At 41.4% G+C, this 20,668-nt stretch overlaps 1 pseudogene; it reads right to left on the bottom strand.

Annotated features, from left to right (window-relative positions):
- Positions 1–13,440: 13,440 nt before the first annotated feature.
- LOC150062778 (polyadenylate-binding protein 1 pseudogene) lies at positions 13,441–14,342 on the bottom strand (annotated as a pseudogene).
- Positions 14,343–20,668: the final 6,326 nt, after the last annotated feature.

The raw sequence follows: 20,668 nt of genomic DNA, 5'->3' as shown, positions 1-20,668 counted from the left end.
AAGATATTCTTAGGAGAGGATCACAGAGGCTCAAAAGTATATATATATATATATATATGCGTGTGCATGTGTGTGTGTGATCATATAGAACAATCTTTATTGAAATGAACTCCCAGAAATGTAAACAAGAGAATTTTGGTTTGTTTTTTTCTTTGTTGTTACTTTTGTTTTCTTTACATTTTTGCCTTGTTTGTTAGTTTATCTGTCTTCAAGAGAGAAAGGAGGTTACAGAAAAGGTGGGACCAAGAGTGAACAAATGCAGCCGTGGAATGAAATAGACTCTACATTGGAAATATGTCTTGTTTGGTGTCTGGAGGGAAAAACTGGGAGAAAGCCAGGGAAGGAGTAATATTGTCCAAAAAGAAATGTATTCATTTCTGACTTATGTAACTGTAGCCCATTTGTACATCATCTCTACAATAACAATAAAATATATTTAAAAATTGATCACACAGTTATGCTAGAAGAATGAGAAGGGAAGCTATTGGAAGAAATGGTTCCTTAAAAAAATACAAGGTTTAGTTGCTTGCATGTCTGCTTACATGGGGTATAGAGTGCCAAAACTCATTCAATGTATATATAAAACCGATGATTTTATGTCAACCAAGCAGTGCATCAGTTATGTTGATTTCTTTTAAAATGTCTTTTAATATTTGTTTATATTTAGTAACTCAATCATGTAAAACACAGTTTTTTTTCCCAGTCTGGGGGCTTGAACTCACAGCCTGGGCACTGTCCTTGGGCTTTCTCAAGGCTAGTGCTCTAGCCACAGCACCACTTCTGGCTTTTTCTGTGTATGTGGTACCAAGGGATCAAACCCAGGGCTTCATGCATGGTAGGGAAGCACTCTACCACTAGGCCACAATCCTGTCCTCACAGTTGTTTTTTTAAGCTTGCATGTATGGTCTTAGTAAGAATGCCTTCATCTTCTTTTTCTTTTATTTTCTTTCCTCTTCTATTTGTAGGTGTTTGCACTAAAGTTTTTCTTCTACAGCCTGTGACATAGTGTTTTTTTTATATTTGTCTTCTAGTTAATAAGATGGTATACATTTAGGTTTCATTCTAATTCATATATTCTCAGTGCTCAGTACTGAGGGGTTTCCCTGATAGAATAAATATTTTAACCCTTTTATATTCACTGTCATCATTCCTTGTTTCAATGTACAACGGACCCAAAGTAAATGATCAACAAACATCTGAATCAACAAATAACTGGAAAAGAAGGGATCTGCTTAATTAGCCATTGACCAACACCAGCAATGCAATGCACATATTTGTGTAGGCCTTCTATGGCACACTATTTCCTTTATTGAAATAGTCAATGACCACTACCATGTCTGATGCCCAAAGTGACCCCTGAGTGCTAATGGAATGAACACCAAGTGTTTGCAAGAATGGATTTGATTAGTAGGATGCTAGATGTAAGAAGTACGCAATCGAGCTAGCTACTCAGTTGGCTGAGATCTGAGGACTAAGGTTCAAAACCAGCCCAGTCAGAAAAGGCTGTGAGGCTCTTATCTCCAAATGAAAGAGCATTAACCTTGACCAAAAGAAGCTCTCAGGGACAGCGGCCCTGGTCCCTGTGTTCAAGACCCAGGACCAACCTTGCACCTCCTCAAAAATACATGTGTTCCCTGACATCACTTTTCTGCTTTTTCATAGGACTAAAATTAAGGAAGGATTTGTGTCCCATCTAATGCTGACTGCCTAGGGGATTCATTACACAAATTGTGTAAGGGAGGAAAAGTCAGACACTTGTAATGGGAAATGTTCAATGTAAAAGGCTTGAGAGTGAAGCCTTGGTCCACTTAGCAGACCCCTGTCCTTTCCCCATGAGTGGGAATGCAGTGTGTGGTTGATGGAGGGCTAGGAGATGCCCAGGGTGAATGTCTTCTGGTGATAAAAATCCCCAAATCTTAGGCAAGCTTGAGAAGTCTCAGAGAAGTCAGAATGAACTAATCCCTTTTGCTGGCTGGCCTTCGTAATAACTGTGCCATAGGGCACAATGGGGAATTATAGACCTGGAAGCAATGTGTAATTTTAAAGACTTGGGTCATAATCAGAGCACATGGAATTGACGCATGGAGTGGATCTTTGCCTGATGTGAGACTGTGTTGTCAAGTAGTCTAATTTTGATAATATTTGCAGCTTTTGAGGACTAAGGGTTTTTGACATTGACCATGACAGTACCTACCCATCCTCTCTCAGAGTTCTGAGGCCATGCTGAAACATGAAGTGTCTTCCTCATTCTGGTCTGCTGTCACCAGAAATACCACACATTCGACAAAAGTGCCAAGTCACTGGGCCCAAGGGACTAGCACATTTTGAAAACGGAACTGGACTTTCTACACAGAACCAGAAAAATGTTGGAATCATAAAACAACAGAATAACTGTGGTGTGTTTGAAAAAAAAAAAAAACCAAGACCCCATTCCTGATCTAAACCAGACTGTGGTCCTTTTGGCTTCCTTCCTCCTTGCCTTAATTAAGCTAACTAAAAAGGCAAGACTTTCAACAGCGCAGAGGGACTGCGGTCTTCCTACGTCTCTAGGACACAACAGAGAATCTGGTCTGGAATTGGATTTGAAATATTAAAGAAAAATGACTACCAGCTTAATGCTGTCACTGTCCTGTGTTTATTTTTCTTTCTTTTATGTTCAATTTTGAGGAGAAAATAATGTCATCTGTTGGATATTTGAGTGTGCTTGCATTTTGAGATAATTAGAATTAATGTTAGAGGGCCAAGCTAGCACCGAACAATTCCTTGTGCTTCCCATGTGTGGAAAACATTTTGTTACGACTTTCACTTAATCTGGGAGTCTGGCAGGCTGCCACAGCCACCTAGACCCGAGCAGCAAAGTTCCTTTTTCTAAGAGGAAAATTTATTTGCTGGAAGTCAGAAATTAGAGAATCGGCTCTGCAGATTGCTTTATCCATTTACGCCCCCCCCCCCCAATGACACAGTCATATTTCTTCCCTTTGTAAGTTGGATGGCAATGAACTTGACTTTCACAGCTGTTGTACAGGCCAAGTCCACCAGAGGAACACAAGCAATGAATTTTCTTGCAGGAGCTTGAAACCCAGTGACCTGGATTCTGAGAATTCATTCAGAGGGAAGACCCAGCATAATGGTTACTTGCAATGGGCAAGCAGTAGCTGACAGCGTGTTTGGCTTTTCCATAAACTGTGTGGCTAGCTTGAACACACAGTTTTGGTGTTTCACACACAAGAGTCTCACATGAAATCTTTCAGTAGCTCCTCATCACCCATGAGGTAAAGCCAAACCCAAGTCCCTTGGCAGGAGGCCCAAACGTTTTCTCAGACAGGGTTGTCACTAGTTGTATAGCTGTAATTGCCCATTGTACATACAACAAGCCACAAACACTGAGTATTAGTATCAATTGTAATCCAAGCTACTCAGGAGGCTGAGATTTGAGAACTGTGGTACCAAGCCAGCCGGGCAGGAAACTATCTCCAATTAAAAAAGCTAGAAGTAGAAATATGGCTCAAGTGACAGAGCACCAGTCTTAAATCGAAAAGCTAAACTACAGTGTCCAGGTCTTGAGTTCAAGCTCCAGTACTAGCACATCACAGCATACCACACACACACACACACACACACACACACACACAAACACACACTCAATGGAATCGTCTCTGACTTTTCTAGATGGACTGAAGACTCTGTTCTTTGCTTCCACCTTCTTGAGAGGATGTAACTCTAACAATGTGATGGTAACTAGGCACGTACCTCATTGCCATATTTGATGGTGTCTCAAGATATTTTGGGCTGCCACCCTAGCATCCTGGTGCTATGGCAGTTGGTGACAAGAGGTCAGATACCCTGCCAAATATCCCACAATACACTGGGTAGCTCAAAAATAGATAACCATCCTGAAATAGGGATATTGCCAGTGTTGGGAGAACTGCACCACAGAATTCATCTTTTAAAATAATCATCTCAGAAGAATATCTGTCTGCTCTGCTAGCCAGTCAGCTTCTTGGTGTGAGTATGTATCTTCATTATTTATGCACTCCGATTACACAGCACATGGGTCTGGCATTTGTTAGATGCCCAATAAATGTTGAATGAAATGAAGGAATGAAAACTGGACCAATACACTAAAGTGCTAGCTAGTACTCCCTTCCCCAGCGAATTAAGAAAAATAGGGATGGAGCCTATTTTTGCAGTCTGAATTATAAGCTCAGAGAAGCTCTTCAGATCAGATGCTGATGGCTCATGCTTATTATCCTAGCAATTTATGAGGCCAAGATGGGAGGATTCTGGTTCAAAGCCAACAGAAAAGCTCAAGAGATTTACCCTTACTCCCATTTAACTATCAGAAAGTTAGAAAGTGTGGCTCAAATGATAGAGCACCAATCTTAAGCAAAAAAAAAAAAAAGCCAAGTGAGATTTGGACCCCTGAGTTCAGGCCCCAGTACAACCCTCCCTCCTCCCCTCCCTCCCTCTGCACCCCACCAAAAAAAGGAAACCAGAACAACCGAAAACAAAAGGCTGTCCAGTTTCAAGGAAATGGTGAAATGGTACCTATCCACATCGTGCAGTTTATAGGGCTTTGTTTCCAATAGTTCAAGACTTGACCCAGCAGTATCGGGGGGGGGGGACCCACCTTCTGCTTAGGAGAATTAAGTTCCACCAACACCACTCTTTTGTCAGCTCCTAAAAAATCACACTAAAGGTTGGCATTCTATTTCTGTGCCAACGCTCAAATGCATGGTCTCTTTGTTAACTGGTGTCAGCAGGAGCATTTGCGTGCCCCATAAATAGGCCCCATTTGGGAGCTTTAGGAAGTACTATTTTGATACCTTCTCCCTGCATTGTTTCATTGGACTCCAGCCAATTGTCAGGGGAACCATTTGAAAAGGCAATTGGAAGGATCCCAGAGCCTCTTGCTTCTTTCTTATGATATTACATTAAAATCGGTCTGGTTTTGACTTCACCCATCCTTTGGACTGAATAAGCAGATTATGTTTAGAATAAGAATTAGGTTTAGAATAAGAATGCAAAGTACACAGGGGTTGGCTGTGGAATTTGTTTTGTGCAGAAGTCTTAGCAAGAACCTTCTCTTTGCATTGTAATTCCCTCCACAGAGTTGTAGTTTCCTTGGATGTACTGCAAGCTGTTTGTGGTCCTAGCAGGTCTTTGTCATAATGAAAATGTGAGTGGTACAATTTTCATTTAAAATTCATTTTCATTTAAATTAAATAACCTCCTGGGCGTAGCCAGGTCATTTAGGAAAACTCATCTTGCAAGGCATTTGAAGTAGGATCATCCTGCCTGAACCCCAATAAAACTATGCTCAGTTCTGTAGCGATTTCCCCTCAAAAAAAGAATTGAACTCTCTCTTTGTGGGTCACATTTTTCCATCCTTCCCTGAGAGAATTTTATGCAATTGTTTTTGTGAATTGTGAATTTATTACATAGAAGATTATGCGTTGAACTTAATAAAATAACTTACAAAATTTCATGGGCATATTTCACAAGAACCCTTGGCTTTGTTTAAAAAATTAACAAGTAATTATTAAACATTATGATGGGCAAACAATAGATGACAATTCAAAGAAGCGTAACACTTGGGGTTGACATAGATGAAAGCCAAGCTTCCACTGGCATGGAGAAGCTCATATGTAAAAGGTGCAAGGGCGGGGGAGGGAATGTCAGGTTATCCATGAAAATGACTGGTGGACAGATGTTATTTGAATGATAGAGCAAGGCAGGGCTCAGTAACTGAAAAGGATATCAGAGATCAGCAGGAAGAAAAAAAAATATTTTTGAGCTTGGGTCCTGGGGTTTAAAAATTAATGCCTAGTTGCTATCTCTGAGCATTTTTTTTTTTCATTTTTGGCTCAAGGCCAGTGTCCTACCACTCAAGTAACAACTCTATTTCTGGCTTTCCGGGGTGGCTAACTGGAGATGAGACCCTCACAACTTTCCTGCCCCACCTCCTTCAAACTTCAGATCTCAGCCTCCTGAGTTGCTAGGATTAAAGGTGTGAGCCATCCACACCTCTTCCTGAACTTCTTGGTGCTTTGTGTCATTATTTCAGGACCTACAGTCCAGGCATAACTATAACTATCTTCTGTTTCTTCAAGATCATCACCCTCTGGATTGTAGGAGCCGTGGTCATTTTCTCGGATTCTCCAGAGTGGACAGGGCAGTGTCTCCTATTGAGTAGTCTTCGGTGAAAAGACAATTCTCCATGGTGACACTTGCTTAAATGTCTGGGGTGAAAAAATGCCCACTGAAATGATACACAAACCACCGAAATACCCATTATGCTCTGTTGTCAGTGCTCTGTATCCTGCCTCATACGGATCTTTCAAGTGTGACTCAACATCTTCCATTTTTTTTTGTTTGTTTGTTTTTTTAACACTGCACAAAATTCTGATAGCTTCAGTCCTTGTCTAGAGAGGATGAGAATTTGATCTTAGTACCCACTTAAAATAATTTCCTCCATATTCTTTTCCCATTCATATTCTCAGGATGACTACAATTCAAAATAATTTCAAAACCACATTAAAAATAAAATCCAACTCCCTAAGTTAAATCCCTTCATCTCATTCTTCATAGCCTAATTCACAACTTCTTTAGAATCTGGAATTTATTTCAGGGCAATTCTGAGAATATTTTGTATTTAATTGCAGTTTGTTGTTTGAGATCATTATTCATGCCTGTGAATTGCATTGAATTTACACACAAATTTTACATGTCTACTTTACTAACTACTAGGAAAAGGGTAGTGTGGCAATATCTTAATCGAGGAAAACTATCTCAAACACTTTTGCACACACTTTGTCTTTGGCATAACCTAAAACACATTTCCCATCAAACTTTTTGCCACTGACTCTTAAGTCCCTGAGTATTTAAATAGAAACACAATACTTTTCCCCTGGATTCATTTATACTCTCATTTACTCATCAGGGTGGGGTTTTGTAAGAGATAATTCATATTCTCCAAGAGCTACTTTTTTCTCCTGCACATTTCAAAGTTTTTCCTGTAGGAAATGCAATGTTCCATGCCATAATTTGAGTCAGAAAACAGGATTTGGGGGAAGCTCTAAATTCTCCATGAGTTCTGAGTGGTTCTGATTATAACTTCCCAGTAGACAACACTATGTGGTTACCCAGGCAAGAACGCTTCTTAGAGAAGAGAACTGCAAAAATTTGGTGCCATTAATTTTGTTCAGTGCAAGTGTTTGGAAAGACTAGCTGCATCTCCACTCTACTTTGTTGACCCAAGATCATCATCGTTTTCTTGAGCCTGGGGCCTGAACTCAGGGCCTTAGGCTTTTTTCCTCACGGCTAGTGCTCTACCACTTGAGCCATAATACCACTTCTGTTTTTTTCTGTGCATGTACCAAGGAATCGAACCCAGGGCTTCATGTATGCTAGGCAAGCACTGTACCCCTAGGCCATGCTCCCGGTCCATCTTCTCTTTTCTCCTCCTCCTCCTCTTCTTTTTCTCTTCCTTTTCTTTTTCCTCTTCACTCGCTCCTTCTCCTCATCTTCCTTCTCCCCCTCCCCGCCTCTTCCTCTTCTTTTATTTCTCCTCTTCTTCATTATTTACTCATTGTGTCATTACTGGGGCTTGAATTCAGCACCTGGGCACCATTTCTTAGCTTTTTCACTCAAGGCTAATGTTCTACCATTTGAGCCATGGCTTTACTTTTAGCTTTTGCTGGTTAATTGGAGATAAGAGTCTTTCAGACTTTCATGCCTGAACTGGCTTCTAACTTTGATGCTCAAACCTCAGTCTCTGGAGTAGCTGGGATTAGAGATGTGAGCCACCTGCCAAGGACAGTTTGCATCTGAGGACACAGGTGTCACAAGCAAGGAATCCTTTCAGGGAGTGACTGGTTTTCTATACACTGACTTTCTGCTCTTGAAAGTGAGGCCTCAATTCTATGTATTTTATGTTTGATTCTCCAACTGTAAGATGGATGCTACAGATACAGACTAAGTTTTTAGAAAAAAAAAGAGAGAAAGAAATGGAGGTCTGAGCACCAGGAGGAAGTTGTTGGCACAATGATTACACGGGTGTCCCCGAGAATCCCTAACCAATGTGGCCCAAACCCTTCCCACAAGCCACTCATGGCTTAGAGCTAATGTGAGTTTGTTTTTATTCCACATACTGGAAATGAATTCTGGTGAGCTATTTTGAAAGATTTGCTGTGAGTGTACCGAAGCCTTCCTAAGAAATCAAGAAGTAGTGGGGAATCCAGTTTCTTACGGGAGATGGCAAAAGAGACCATGCCAAGGAAGATGCTTGAAGCCCAGGCCTGTGGGTGAGTTGGAGAAGCCACAGAACACCGGTGACAGAACTAGCAGACAGCCAGGGGCTGTCTACCAGCTATGACTGGTGCAAACTGACAATGCCCCACTAGCAATCCTATTGGCCTGTTTTCTCTTCTTTACTAGAGAAATCACGGCCTTCCTATTTTCTTCAGTTTTGAAATGTTGCTTTACTCTTTCAATTGGCTATTTCCCTACAGTGTTAATGATAGCATTATTAGTTATAGGTTCCCATTAAAATATTACTTTCTGTATATATTCTGGACTTGCTGTCCCCGGGCCGTGGGGTTTTTGAATGATCAAACAACGTTTTTGTTTTTGTTGTTGTTGTTATTGTTGTTGTTTTTATAAGGAACCCAGCCTGGTCATGAGACCTAACCTCTGTATGCATCACAATGAAGCAAAAATATTCTCTTGTAACTCCTGGTTTTACCTTTGTGATCAGCACATCTCAATAATTAGAAAAGAAAATCTAGCCCCCCAAAGATCAGTTCCTTTCAAATATTTATTTTCCAAATTGAAAAAAATAAGGTAAATATTCGGGGTGGCTCACACCTGCAATCCTAACTATTCAGGAAGCTGATTGCTGTGAATTGAGGTTGGAAGCCAGCCAGGGAATAAATGTCTGTGAGATTATCGTCTTCAATTAACCACTGGAAAGCTGGAAGCAGAGCTGTCACTCAAATGATAGAGAACAAGGCTGGGGCAAAAAAGACACATGACAACATGAGGCCCTGAGTTCAAGCCCTGGTATTGGCACCAAACAAACAAACAAACAAAAAAGAAATTATTTGGCCATGGAATCTCCTCTAATGTATGCAAATAAAACTAAATACATAATTATTAATTAACCGTGAATTTATCTCTTTAAAATGTAATAAGATTGATTTAAAATGCATTGATGGGAAAACCAATCATCTACTTTGAAGTACTTAAACCGGGCATTTAAAATATAGTTACATAGTTGTGAAAATTTTCAGGAGGTCAAAATGGTGCTGAAGGCCAGGTATAAACTTATTCCATGCAACCCTAGACCTTGTAAAAAATGTTACCCTACATCTAAGAAGCAGCTCTGCTTGAGGACTGCTAGTAAAATGCAATCTTATTAAAGGCAGATCTCCGTCGATGCTAGTTTTGGGTGGATGTTTGCCCACACCAAAGAGAAGGACTTTTCTTATGGAGCCAGTGTGGCCTGCTCTTAAGGCTGAAAATGCCTTGCAGAGAGAATAAATGCTAATGTGTTCTTTCTCTTTTCTGCAATTTTTACTAGGTCAAAGGAGAAACCTGCAAGCAGAAGTTGCTTTAATCTTTTGCCAAACACATGGACCAAGGTTCCCCGACCCCAAAGGGAGGCATCTCATAGTCAATCCAAAGCTCCCACTTACCCACAAGGAGCAAATAAATAAATAAATAAATCCACTTCAGGAAGCCTTTTCTGTGTAAGGATGTACATATTCACCATTCTTAATTATCTTGGAAGATAATATTTTTAAAAATGTTCACTGATAGTAAAGAAATAAGCTATTAGCCGATGGAATTGGGTAGTATAATATGCCACCTATTTCCAAAATGCTGGTTGACATGTCCAAAATCATTTCTAAAAGAAATGAGGGCTGGGCCAGGAGTATGGTTTAGCTGTGGAGTGCTTGCCTAGCATGCGCGAAGCCCTGGGTTCAATCCCTTGGTACCACATGCACAGAAAGAATAAATTCAGAAGTGATTCTGTGGTTCAAAAGGTAAAGCACTAATCTTGGGAAAGCTCAAGGACAGTGCCCAGGCCCTGAGCTCAAGCCCCCAAAATGAGGGCTAAGTGAGAATTTCAATTTGAGATATCTTAAAAAGAGTTTCTAATTAATTACAGGGTCTAAAATTTTTTCATATATTTTTATTGCAATTAATACAAGGGTTACATGATATTTGCCAGATAGATGGTGCATTAATTCCCATACATTGATACCCTTTCACATGTCTTGGTCCCCATTTCCCTCCCCCCCTACCCCTACCCTTCATCTTGTTTTCTCCTGTTCCCTATCCAATTTCAAATAACCAAATACAAAAGATCCGATATATCAGGTAACAAAGTGAGATATTGTAACAATATGAGTTAACCAAGGGACAGCAAAAGAGATGAGAGATAACATAGTACCTTAAGGACAACAATCATTCATTATATGGCTTATGTTTCTATATCCTAGAGATCCTTTCATTTAGCATCCTACTATACGGCCTTTTGTATCAAGGTTTTGCTCTATTGCAAATCTCTGCTAGGAGAGCCCAAGGTTTCTACTGATTATGACAAATAAGGGAAACCACTGAGCCTAAGTTCCTTTGAGTCTGGCTTGCTTCACTTAATATGATCTTTTCTAAGTCTTTCCATTTCCTAACAAATGGGGCGATGTCATTCTTTCTGACAGCAGCATAGAATTCCATTGTGTACAAATACCACATCTTGTTGATCCACTCATCAACTGAGGGACATCCAGGTTGGTTCCATATCTTTGCTATGGTAAATAGTGCTGCAATGAACATTGTTGTGCTGGTGGATTTAGTTTGTCTTTGTTTCTGGATGATTGGTTAAATGCCAAGTAGTGGAATTGCTGGGTCATAGGGGAGCTCTATGTTTAGTCTTTTGAGGAACTGCCATACTGCTTTCCATAGTGATTGAACAAGTTTGCACTCCCACTAACAGTGTAGTAGTGATCCCTCCTGGCCACATCCCCTCCAGCATCTGTTATTATTAGATTTCTTGATCCTGGCCATTCTAACTGGATTGAGGTGGAATCTTAGAGTTGTTTTGATTTGCATTTCTTTTATGACCAGAGATGTTGAACATTTCTTCATGTGTCTATAGGCCATTTTTATTTCTTCTTCAGAGAAGACTCTCTTTAAGCCTTTGGCCCATCTTTTAATGGGGTGGTTGTTACTTTGGAGATTAGTTTGGGATTGATTCAATTTTTTGAGCTGTTGCTCTATTTTAGATATGAGGCCTTTGTCTGTTATATGGTTAGTGAAGATCTTCTCCCACTCTGTAGGCTTCCTAATTAACTTACTAGCTATGTCCTTTGCCATACAAAAGCTCTGCAGTTTAATGCAGTCCCACTTATCGAGCATTTCTCTGATTTGTTGTGATTCTTGGTCCTTATTAAGAAAGTTTCGACCTGTGCCAAGGAGGCCTAGTGTATCTCCTATTCCTTCTTTTCTTTGTATAGAAGGTTAAGAAAAATATCACGACTTGGAACTGTTCTAAACCATAATCAAGGGCCGGGAGTTTGGCCTAGTGGTTAAAGTGCTTGCCTAGCATGCATGAAGACCCGGGTTCGATTCCTCGGTACCACATACATAGAAAAAAGCCGGAAGTGGTGCTGAGGCTCAAGTGGTAGACCTCTAGCCTTGAGAAAGTCCAAGGACAGTGCTCAGGCCCTGAACTCAAGCCCACGACTGGCAAAAAAAATAAAAATCATAATCAAGTAAGAGGAGGAGTCTGAGGTGATTAATTCAGATCTCATGTTGCTGCTGTAACCATGGGGAGTGGAGGAGTAGAGAGTGAGCTTTTCCAAAGAGCACAGTGGATGAATGCCGGGGGCTCATGTCTGGAATCCTAGCTAATGAGGAGACTGTGATCTGAGCATAATGCTTAGATCCATCCCAGATATAAAAGTCCAAGAGACTTATTTTCAATTAACCAGCAAAAGTGCCTGGAAATGGGGGCTGGGAGTTTGGCCTAGTGGTTAAAGTGCTTGCCTAGAATGCATGAAGACCCGGATTTGATTCCTCGGTACCACATACATAGAAAAAAGCCGGAAGTGGTGCTGAGGCTCAAGTGGTAAAGCTCTATCCTTGAGAAAGTCCAAGGACAGTGCTCAGGCCCTGAGCTCAAGCCCAAGACTGGCAAAAAAAAAAAAAAAAAAAGTGCCTGGAAATGGAGCTGTGGTCCCAATAGTAAAATACCAGCCTTTGGTGAAAAAGCTCAGGGACAGCACTCAGGCTCTGAGTAGCACTACACTCTCTCCCTCCCTCTCCCCCCCTCTCTCTCTCACGCACACACATCAAGTTAGAATTTCCCCTCCTGATGCTGTCTGTATACTCTAGGTCCTGAAATTTCTTAGAGATCACAAACACCAGGAAGATAATCTCTGCTCTAAAGAATATGTGAACTGAAAAACAATATAAGCACCTGATTCCACCACCTCTAATGTTTAATTCTGTGTGTGTGTGTGTGTGTGTGTGTGTGTGTGTGTGTATGTGTGTGTGCAGTACCAGAACTTAAACTCAGGGCCCCCTGCACTTTGCTTGCTCATAGATGGTGATCTACAACTTGAGCCACACCTTCTGTCTAGACTTTTTTCTGGACAATATGAGATGGAGTCTCATGGACTTTTCTATCTAGCTTGGTTCAAAGTCAGGTTTCTCAGATCTCAACCCCGTGAATACTACGGGAGTGCAGTATATGTGCACAGGAACTATGGTGAGAAGAAAACATGTGTTCAGGCTTAAGTTCCCTCCTTGTATTATAGGGAACATACCTGGTTCTTGCCATGACAGGCTAGAGGTTTAGTGAGATAACGCATGTAAGCCATCTAGGATCAGGCTGGCAGATGGATTCTACTCTGCAAATGCCATTTTCCTTCAGGGGTGCATTGAAATCATTTCAGTGTTTAAGTCCTTTGGAATGAGTCACTGCATCAATTTCTTTTTTTCCCCACTGTTTAGGAAATTTTATTAAAGCAAGAATTTTATAATCCAAATTACGTTTCCTTACCCAGTTATCAATTCTGTTGCTTAGAAGTGACATCCTGAGCTATTCCACAGTAAAGAATTACAAAATTAAAGAAAGGAATGCTTTAAATTTTTGTACTTTGCTGAAAATTCTTTTTCCCAGGGTCTATAAAACATTAATTTGTTTTTATATTTTACTATTTTTGTAGCTTTTTTGTTGTTTTTTTAAATCAAGTAATCTAGGACTAGCACTGCTTGCTAGACGTGACATTTGCTCGGTACATAAAGTTCAAAGTTTCCTTTCCCTTTTTAATTTATTTTATATTTTTGCATTATTTTTTCATAATCTTTAAATTTTTTAATGTTTAGATTTCTTTCTTCAGTGAAGCAAGAGTTTTTTTTTCATAATTTTTAAACAGTTGGATCACTAGTGGCATTGTTAACTGCTTTCTGGGCAGCCTCTTTAGCTTGGTGGGCTTGTAATACAGCTACAGCTTCATCACCCTTAGAATGCAGAGGCTCTGGAGATTCAAGCGTATGAAGTAGTTCTGAATTATCTATCTCCAACAACATGCCAGTGATTTTACCAGCAAGAGTAGGGTGCATGGCTTGGATAAGTGGAAACAGCCTTTCACCCAACATTTGCTTTTGCTCTTGAGGGTGGAGCAGATGCCAATATAGAAGCAGTCAAAGATTCTTGACCTTGTACATGAAGAGCAGGCTGTTGCATGGTAACTTGTGGGGGTGCATTAAGATGTTGCTGAGGATTGAGGACTCCTGCAGTGTATTTATACTGGGGAACAGTGTGGACAGCAGGAGTTGGTGCTGCAGCAGCTGCTGCAGGATGTGGACCCATTGTTTGTGTTGATGGGTTAGCAACATGTTGTGTGGAACCTGTGAAGAAGCTAGGAGTGGCTGGGGGGATAGCATTGGACATATTTTGGAATGGATGAGGTCTGGCACTCTGAACAGTCCAGTGAGGACTTGGTCTTAGTTGAGCCATTTGGCTAGGAGGGTAGTATGCAGCATGCTTGTGAGTCTGTGGGAGAGCTGCCATGAAGTAACCTGAAGGAGCTGCTGGCTGGTAGGGGTTGATTACTGGGTTGGGCACAGCTCCTGGACATGCCATTCTCTGCATATACTGGTTAGTGAGTTGAGCCTGGCGCTCTTCTTTGCGCTGAACTAAAGCTACATATAGTGGCGTTATGGCCACATATACCATTTATTTCTGTAACTGCTTTAGTGGCTTCTTCTGGGGAGGAGAAACATACAAACCCAAACCCTTTGCTTCGAACACCTTCCATCACAACCTGTGCACTAGTGATTGTTTTGATACAATACCTAGGTCCCAGAAAGGAGTTCAAGGACAGTGATTCAGAAGACACGCTAACTCTTCTTACTGTCTTTTAGCCTGGTTTGGCCCTGTGGGATCAAATCTCCAGTTCTTTGTGTGTTGCCCCTTTAGGAACAGCTCCTCCTCTCTCTGGACATCAGCTGTTCATTCAAATACCTGTTTGTGTGGGCTCAATAGTGTTCCTCCAAACTTGAGTCTATCCACAGCTGGTGAAGCTGTCCTTATTCAGAAGGAGGGTCTTGGTAGAGATAATCAGATAGAATTGGTGTGGATTCTTCCTTCAGTGTGCTTGGAAGAAGAGTCCCCAGGGATAGAGAAGACAGAGGGAAGATCAACTATTGAAGACAAGAGGCTGAGACAGGACTGATGCAGCCACAAACTAAGGAATACTAGGAGTTGGTCATGAGAAAAGACAGGAAGGGTTCTTCATTAGAAGTGTCAGAGAGCAAGTCCCGGCCCCCTGGCCTTTAGAACTATGAAGGAAGGTATTTTTGTTGTTCGAAGGCACTCAGTTTGTGGCAATTTGTGGGGAGCAATCCCAGGAAACCAATGCCTCTGCTCATTGGATCATCAGTGAGACTGTAGCTATGGCTGCTCTGCACAGTCTTGAGTATGTCAGGTAGACTGGAAGTCCCTTAACGAATGTGGCTCTGGCCTAAATACAGGACTCAGAGTCCTGTAATAGACACCAGCCCCGTGATTTCTTTCAGAAAAAGAATGTTGACAAAAATGAGGTCACCTCTCGTCTCCTTTCCAAGGAATCCCAACGTGTTTTCCTCTCCCCTTCAACTTCCCCAATGTGAGCCCTCTCTAGGGCCAGACAAGTTCCCCACTCCTAATGAAGCAGAGAACAGAAAAATTCAGAAAGCCTTGGAGAAATATCATTAGTGAGCAATTTGTGGCAACTGGGAATTTCCAGCCAGAGAAGATTTATGGTTGATTGACCTTGTGGATATTAAAATGGGTTTTAGGATTTGGCACTTCTCTACTTGAACTTTCCCCTTTGACCCCACTGCAAAGAGAATGTGTGTAGGACGTGATGGAGAAGGGTGTTTCTGTGGACGGCAGTGCTTCCTAACCCCACTGGAATTTTTACTGAATGTCGGTGTAAGCACGCAAGTACTAACTGAGGTAAGTGTGACCTGCCTGACTGCATTCATATGCTGTTAACAATGGAATGCAAAAAGGCAGTATCTGAAAATATCGAGCAAGCCTCCTCTGGATTTGCAGGCATATGTAATCTGTATATCTCATCTGACTCTCTCCTTTCAATTTGCACTCCATTAATAGACTCTTGGAGTAATCTTCCAGTCAGGTCTCTAGAACTTTCCTCATTCCAAATGTAATTCTAGCAAAGTTGTATTCATCCCTGAGCTAGGATGAAAAAAAAAAGGTAAGGCAGAGAAGACCTGTATTTTTGAGAGTTGACATTTCTGTAAAGGACACACACACACACACACACACACACACACACACACACACACACACACAATTTTATCCTAGCCACCCAGGAGGCTGAGATCTGAGGATCATGGTTCAAAGCCAGCTTGGGCACTACAAAGCTGGTGAGACTCTTGTCTGCAATTAATCACCAGAAAATCAGAAGTGGCGCTGTGGCTCAAGGGGTAGGGCCTTGAGCTGAAGAGTTCAGGGACAACACCCTTCAAGTCCCACGACTGACCAAAAAACCCCACAATTTTTGAGACAACACATAAAAACTGTGGATATATAGGAAAACAATCAATTTTTTCATGATCAAGTCCTGACCAGTGAGGGGTGACTGACGACAATTATGAAATGATGAGACACAGGAATAGGGGAAGGGCCAGTAAAACTAGAGACCCAAACTCAAGTCTGTCCAGACTGGATTAATCCATGAGCTGCACAGTTCTCCACACCTCTTGCCAGGACCAGACAGACTACCTATTGCATCCATAGTGATGCTTTAACCTCCCACGTGGGATCTACCTGTGATCAGATTTCTGTAGGATTCTTGTTCTTCCTCTTCGCAAGCCTCTACTCCAACTATAAAACATCTCTCAGAATCTTACCTCCAGGGATCTACAGGCTACTCTTTCTCCTTTAGCCCTTCTCATCCTGTCATCGATGCTTCCAGACTGCATATAATAGGTCCCATCATCAAGTACAGGTGGTTAGTGTTTGTATATGGGGGATTATTTTTCCTCTTTAGGGTATGTGAGCTGCTTAGGGAAAACCCACAAGTTGTATTTTATGTTCTCATCATAGGGTCTAGCATTCAGAGATTGCTTACTGAGCATTTCTTGTGTGTGTGTGTGTGTGTGTGTGTGTGTGTGTGTGTGTGCACGTGCAATAAGTGAGCATGTGATTTCAGGAAGTATCTGTGCACATAATACTGGTGTGAGCCTGTAGGGAGGTGGCAGGCAAGCTATTGTGAAGGCAGAAAAAGAACTAGCTCACTTGTCAGACTTAAGTCCAAGTCATTTTATTTTTTAATTCTGGGGCCTAAGCCCTGAACATTTTTCTCAAGAATAGCACCCTACCACTTTGTGTCATAGCACTATTTCTGGCTTTTAGGTCATTAATTCAAGAGAACAATCTCACAGCCTTTCCTGCTTGGGCTAGCTTCAATTTGTAATCCTCAGCTCTCAGCCTCCCGAATAGCTAGGATTATAGATATTAACGAGCCTGTCTCCTAACTCTTTTTTTTAAATGTCTCCCTGCCCCTTACTCTGCTGGATTACATTATGAACTAGCTAGTGAGAGATTTAGCTTGAATCTAGAAATTAGGTTTACAGTGTTCAAGATAAAGGATAAAGCATTCTACTTCAAGAGGACAGAATAAAATGGACGTACCCAAAGGTTAATAGGAAGAATCAGGATGAAGGTTCTCTTCAGGGGTCTGGGTGGGTATCTGGGAAAAAATGGGCAAACGGATATGTAGGCGGCTTCCCCAGGGCTCTTGGCGGCAATGGCATAGGCCTGAGCTGCTTCAATGGTGCGGAGTCTTTTCATTTGCTATTGTCCCCCTTTGTCAATTCTTGTTCTTGTTTTCTCAGTAAATGGCATCCTATTCAGAAAGTGAATTACCTGTGATTATAGCTTCCAGGGTTTTCCCAGTGTATTCCTGTAACAGATGTAAAAGTTTGAGGTCCTAGATTGAGTTCTGGTTCAGGGAGTGTTAGCTTTGAATAAGCTGAGAGACCGGGGACACATTTAATCCCCTGCAAGTGGAAAGGACACATTTAGTCCCCTGCAAGTGGAAAGTCCATTTTCTCAGCATCACGTATTGAAAAGTAAACCTCTTTTTTCCCCCTCCTCACAAGAAAGAAAGACCATGAGAAAAAGGTCCAGACAATGTAGGCCTCTAATCTCGTTTGTTTTAGTTCTGGTCTTGGAGCTTGAACTCAAGGCTTTATGTTTTTCAAGCATGGTATTCTAACACTTGTGTCATGTCTCCATTTTCAGTTTGTGTATGCGTGTGTGTGTGTGTGTGTGTGTGTGTGTGTGTGTGTGTGTGTGTGTGTGTGTTTCATCCTAGGGTATAAACATAGGGCTTGGGTGCTATCCCTGAGCTTTTATGTTCAAGGCACAACTGTACTTTCAGCTTTTTGCTGGTTGATTGGAGATAAGACTTTCCTACTTGGGTTGGCTTTGAACATCCATTCTTGAACCTTAGCCTCCCACTACAGCTGTGAACCGTCAGTGGTTGGCCATTTCCAACTCTTCTACTGAATATTTAGATTTCCCTGCTCAGGCTGGCTTTCACTCAAGAGTCTCAGGAGTCTGCTGCCTGAGCAGTTATGATGATAGGCAATATTTGCTAGTTTTATTTTTTCTGTCTCCTCAGCTATCTAGCCTGTGCCAATGACACTAGATCTGTTCCTGCACTCTTCAATAGAAAATACAGACACTTTGGAACAAACATATTTGTGTTGGAATTCCAGGTCCACCAGTGATTAGCTTTTGTACAATCATGACACAGCCATTTCTTACTAAAATATGGCATCCTAAAATACCCACTGAGCTGCTGGAGAAATTCAGATCCAGGACCTGCACAGTCAGGGAGATCATTGTTGTTACCAGAAATTTAGGTCAGCTCAGTTAACTTTAAGTTCCTGCATCACCAAGAGAAGAATTCAGGCAAGATAGGTAGGAAAAGTGATAGGAAAGATTGCTCAAGAAAGAAATATGGCAAAAAAAAGATTGCACATGGCGTAGAGATGCCACAGGAAGACAACACTTCAGCCCTTCTCAGACAACTTCTACAGGGGTTACAGAGCCTGGTCTTTGGTTAAATAGGGAGAACTGAAGTCGTTGGAGATAGCGTTCTGATTACTGGATCCCCTTTCTGTTGTTTATAAATAAAGGCTGTGGCACCAAAGTTTAACGTCTCATCCTTATTTCCTCATTCCTTTCTAGTTCCCTGTCTCCACTCCCTTGTTGGTCAAGATTTCAGATAATCAGCTTATCCTGACATCTACAAATAGTATGGGCTACCAGTTTCCCTGACTTCCTGCTTTCCTAACTCTGCACCTGTTGAAGGTGAGGAGAATCTCCTCTTCTACTTCCCGTCTTCTGGTAACAGTTGGAGAAAAAGGGCAGGTTCTATTTGAGAACTTCTCAGGAAGGATCTGAAGGGAGAAATTGAAATAAAGAGAAGAGAGTTAGGGTATGTATTCTTGTCATTCTTTCAATAAAAGAAAATGGATTTCTGAATTTGAGTGGGAATGGATCACAGTCTTAGGGTGAGTTCTTGGAGACTTGTCTTCTGCAGAGTCTAGGCTTTCCCACTAGGATTTCAGTTGTTCCTCTAGTGGAGCTCAGGAACAAGACAGTAAGTCTGACAAGTGATGGAAGGAAGGAAGCCTCTAGAGGATGCAGCAGACATGATCAGGTAACCATACTGGAACTGAGGGCTGAATGTTGCCAGGGCTCCTGTATGGATGATTAAGAGGTATTCTAGCCAATTAGAGGAGCTGGTGGTCCAACAGAGCCAATTCATCATTGGTTAGCAATCCCTCCCAAAGGCATTGGTGCCAGACACTTGAGGCTGGCCCCAGAAGTCACCAGAGTGTCTTCTGAAGTAAATGAAGCCCTTAAGCAGGAAATTATGAGTGCTTGTAGCCAGAATCCATTGACACACCCAGGAGCCACGAGTGGTCCAAGAGTAGAGGCAGGGTGTCCACCAGCGGCTCCTGGGAGAAGGAAATTAGGAGGCAGGATGGAGAAGGGGTTGGATTAGGGAATAAAGGAGAAGGAGTAGCCTGGAATGACTGCCAACTTTCTGATTAAGAGTGAGTGGATATAAATATTAATTTGAGAGTAAGGAGGAGTTGGAAGACTGGATGAGAAACAAAAAACAGTTTGGAAATTTTCTTAAGCTCTCTAATTTTCTATTTTCTTTTCATAGACAAAAAAACGCTGGTGTAAGAGTTAGGTAGGGTGAAATAGAGCAACAGTGGAGTTCACTAGACATTGATGAAAATGAACTACACAACTTGCGGGTGGAGATGGGAAGGAAAGACTGCCAGAGACATGGAAGGAAATATACTCATTACTTGATTCATGTAATTGTAGTATTGTTGTGTGTCGTTCTATGTTAACAATAAAATATATTAATAAAGAAAAAAGAGTTATGTAGGTTAACATTTCTAGGGAGTGAAATAAGTCTCCAGCGTGAAACTAATGCTCAATAGTAAGAAATATTTAATTTATTATGTGAAGAGAAACAAGTCCATGCGCAGGATTCTGTTTGGTTCATACATACTTTATAAGAACAGGCACCATTACTATTCACATTTAGCAGAGGATGGGACAATTTAATTTTTACATGGTTATTGTGATAGCCCACTGCATTCTGCATGAGCAATGGTAGAGATTTCTAAGATTAGATTAATGTTCTCACTTATTGGGTGTTAACCATGCACCAATCATACGTTTCTTTTTCTTGGCAGTATTAGAGTTTGAAGTCAGGGCTTTGAACTCACTTAGCTTGCTTGTTCAGCTGGTGCTGTACTTCTTGAGTCACAATTCCATCCCTGCTTTTGCTGGTTGTTTTGGAGATGGAGTCTCCTGGTTGTTTCCGCCTGGGCTGGCTTTGAATTGTGATCCTCTGAATTTCACTTTTGGCACAGTTAGGATTATAGGTACAAACCACTGGGCCAGGCATTTCTAAGTACCTGAAAATGTGCTCACTCACTGGTGAAATTCTCTTCCATAGGACAGAATATTATAACTCTCCTTTCTTAATATAAAGCACCATGAATTCTTGAAAATATCTATTATAAGAAAGTACACGTGACA

The sequence above is a fragment of the Megascapheus bottae genome, chromosome 5, assembly GCF_031878675.1.
Source record: "Megascapheus bottae isolate mThoBot1 chromosome 5, mThoBot2.hap1, whole genome shotgun sequence".
Lineage (NCBI taxonomy): Eukaryota > Metazoa > Chordata > Mammalia > Rodentia > Geomyidae > Megascapheus > Megascapheus bottae.
Note: the sequence above shows the minus strand (reverse complement) of the source record. Positions and strands in the feature narration are given on the sequence as shown.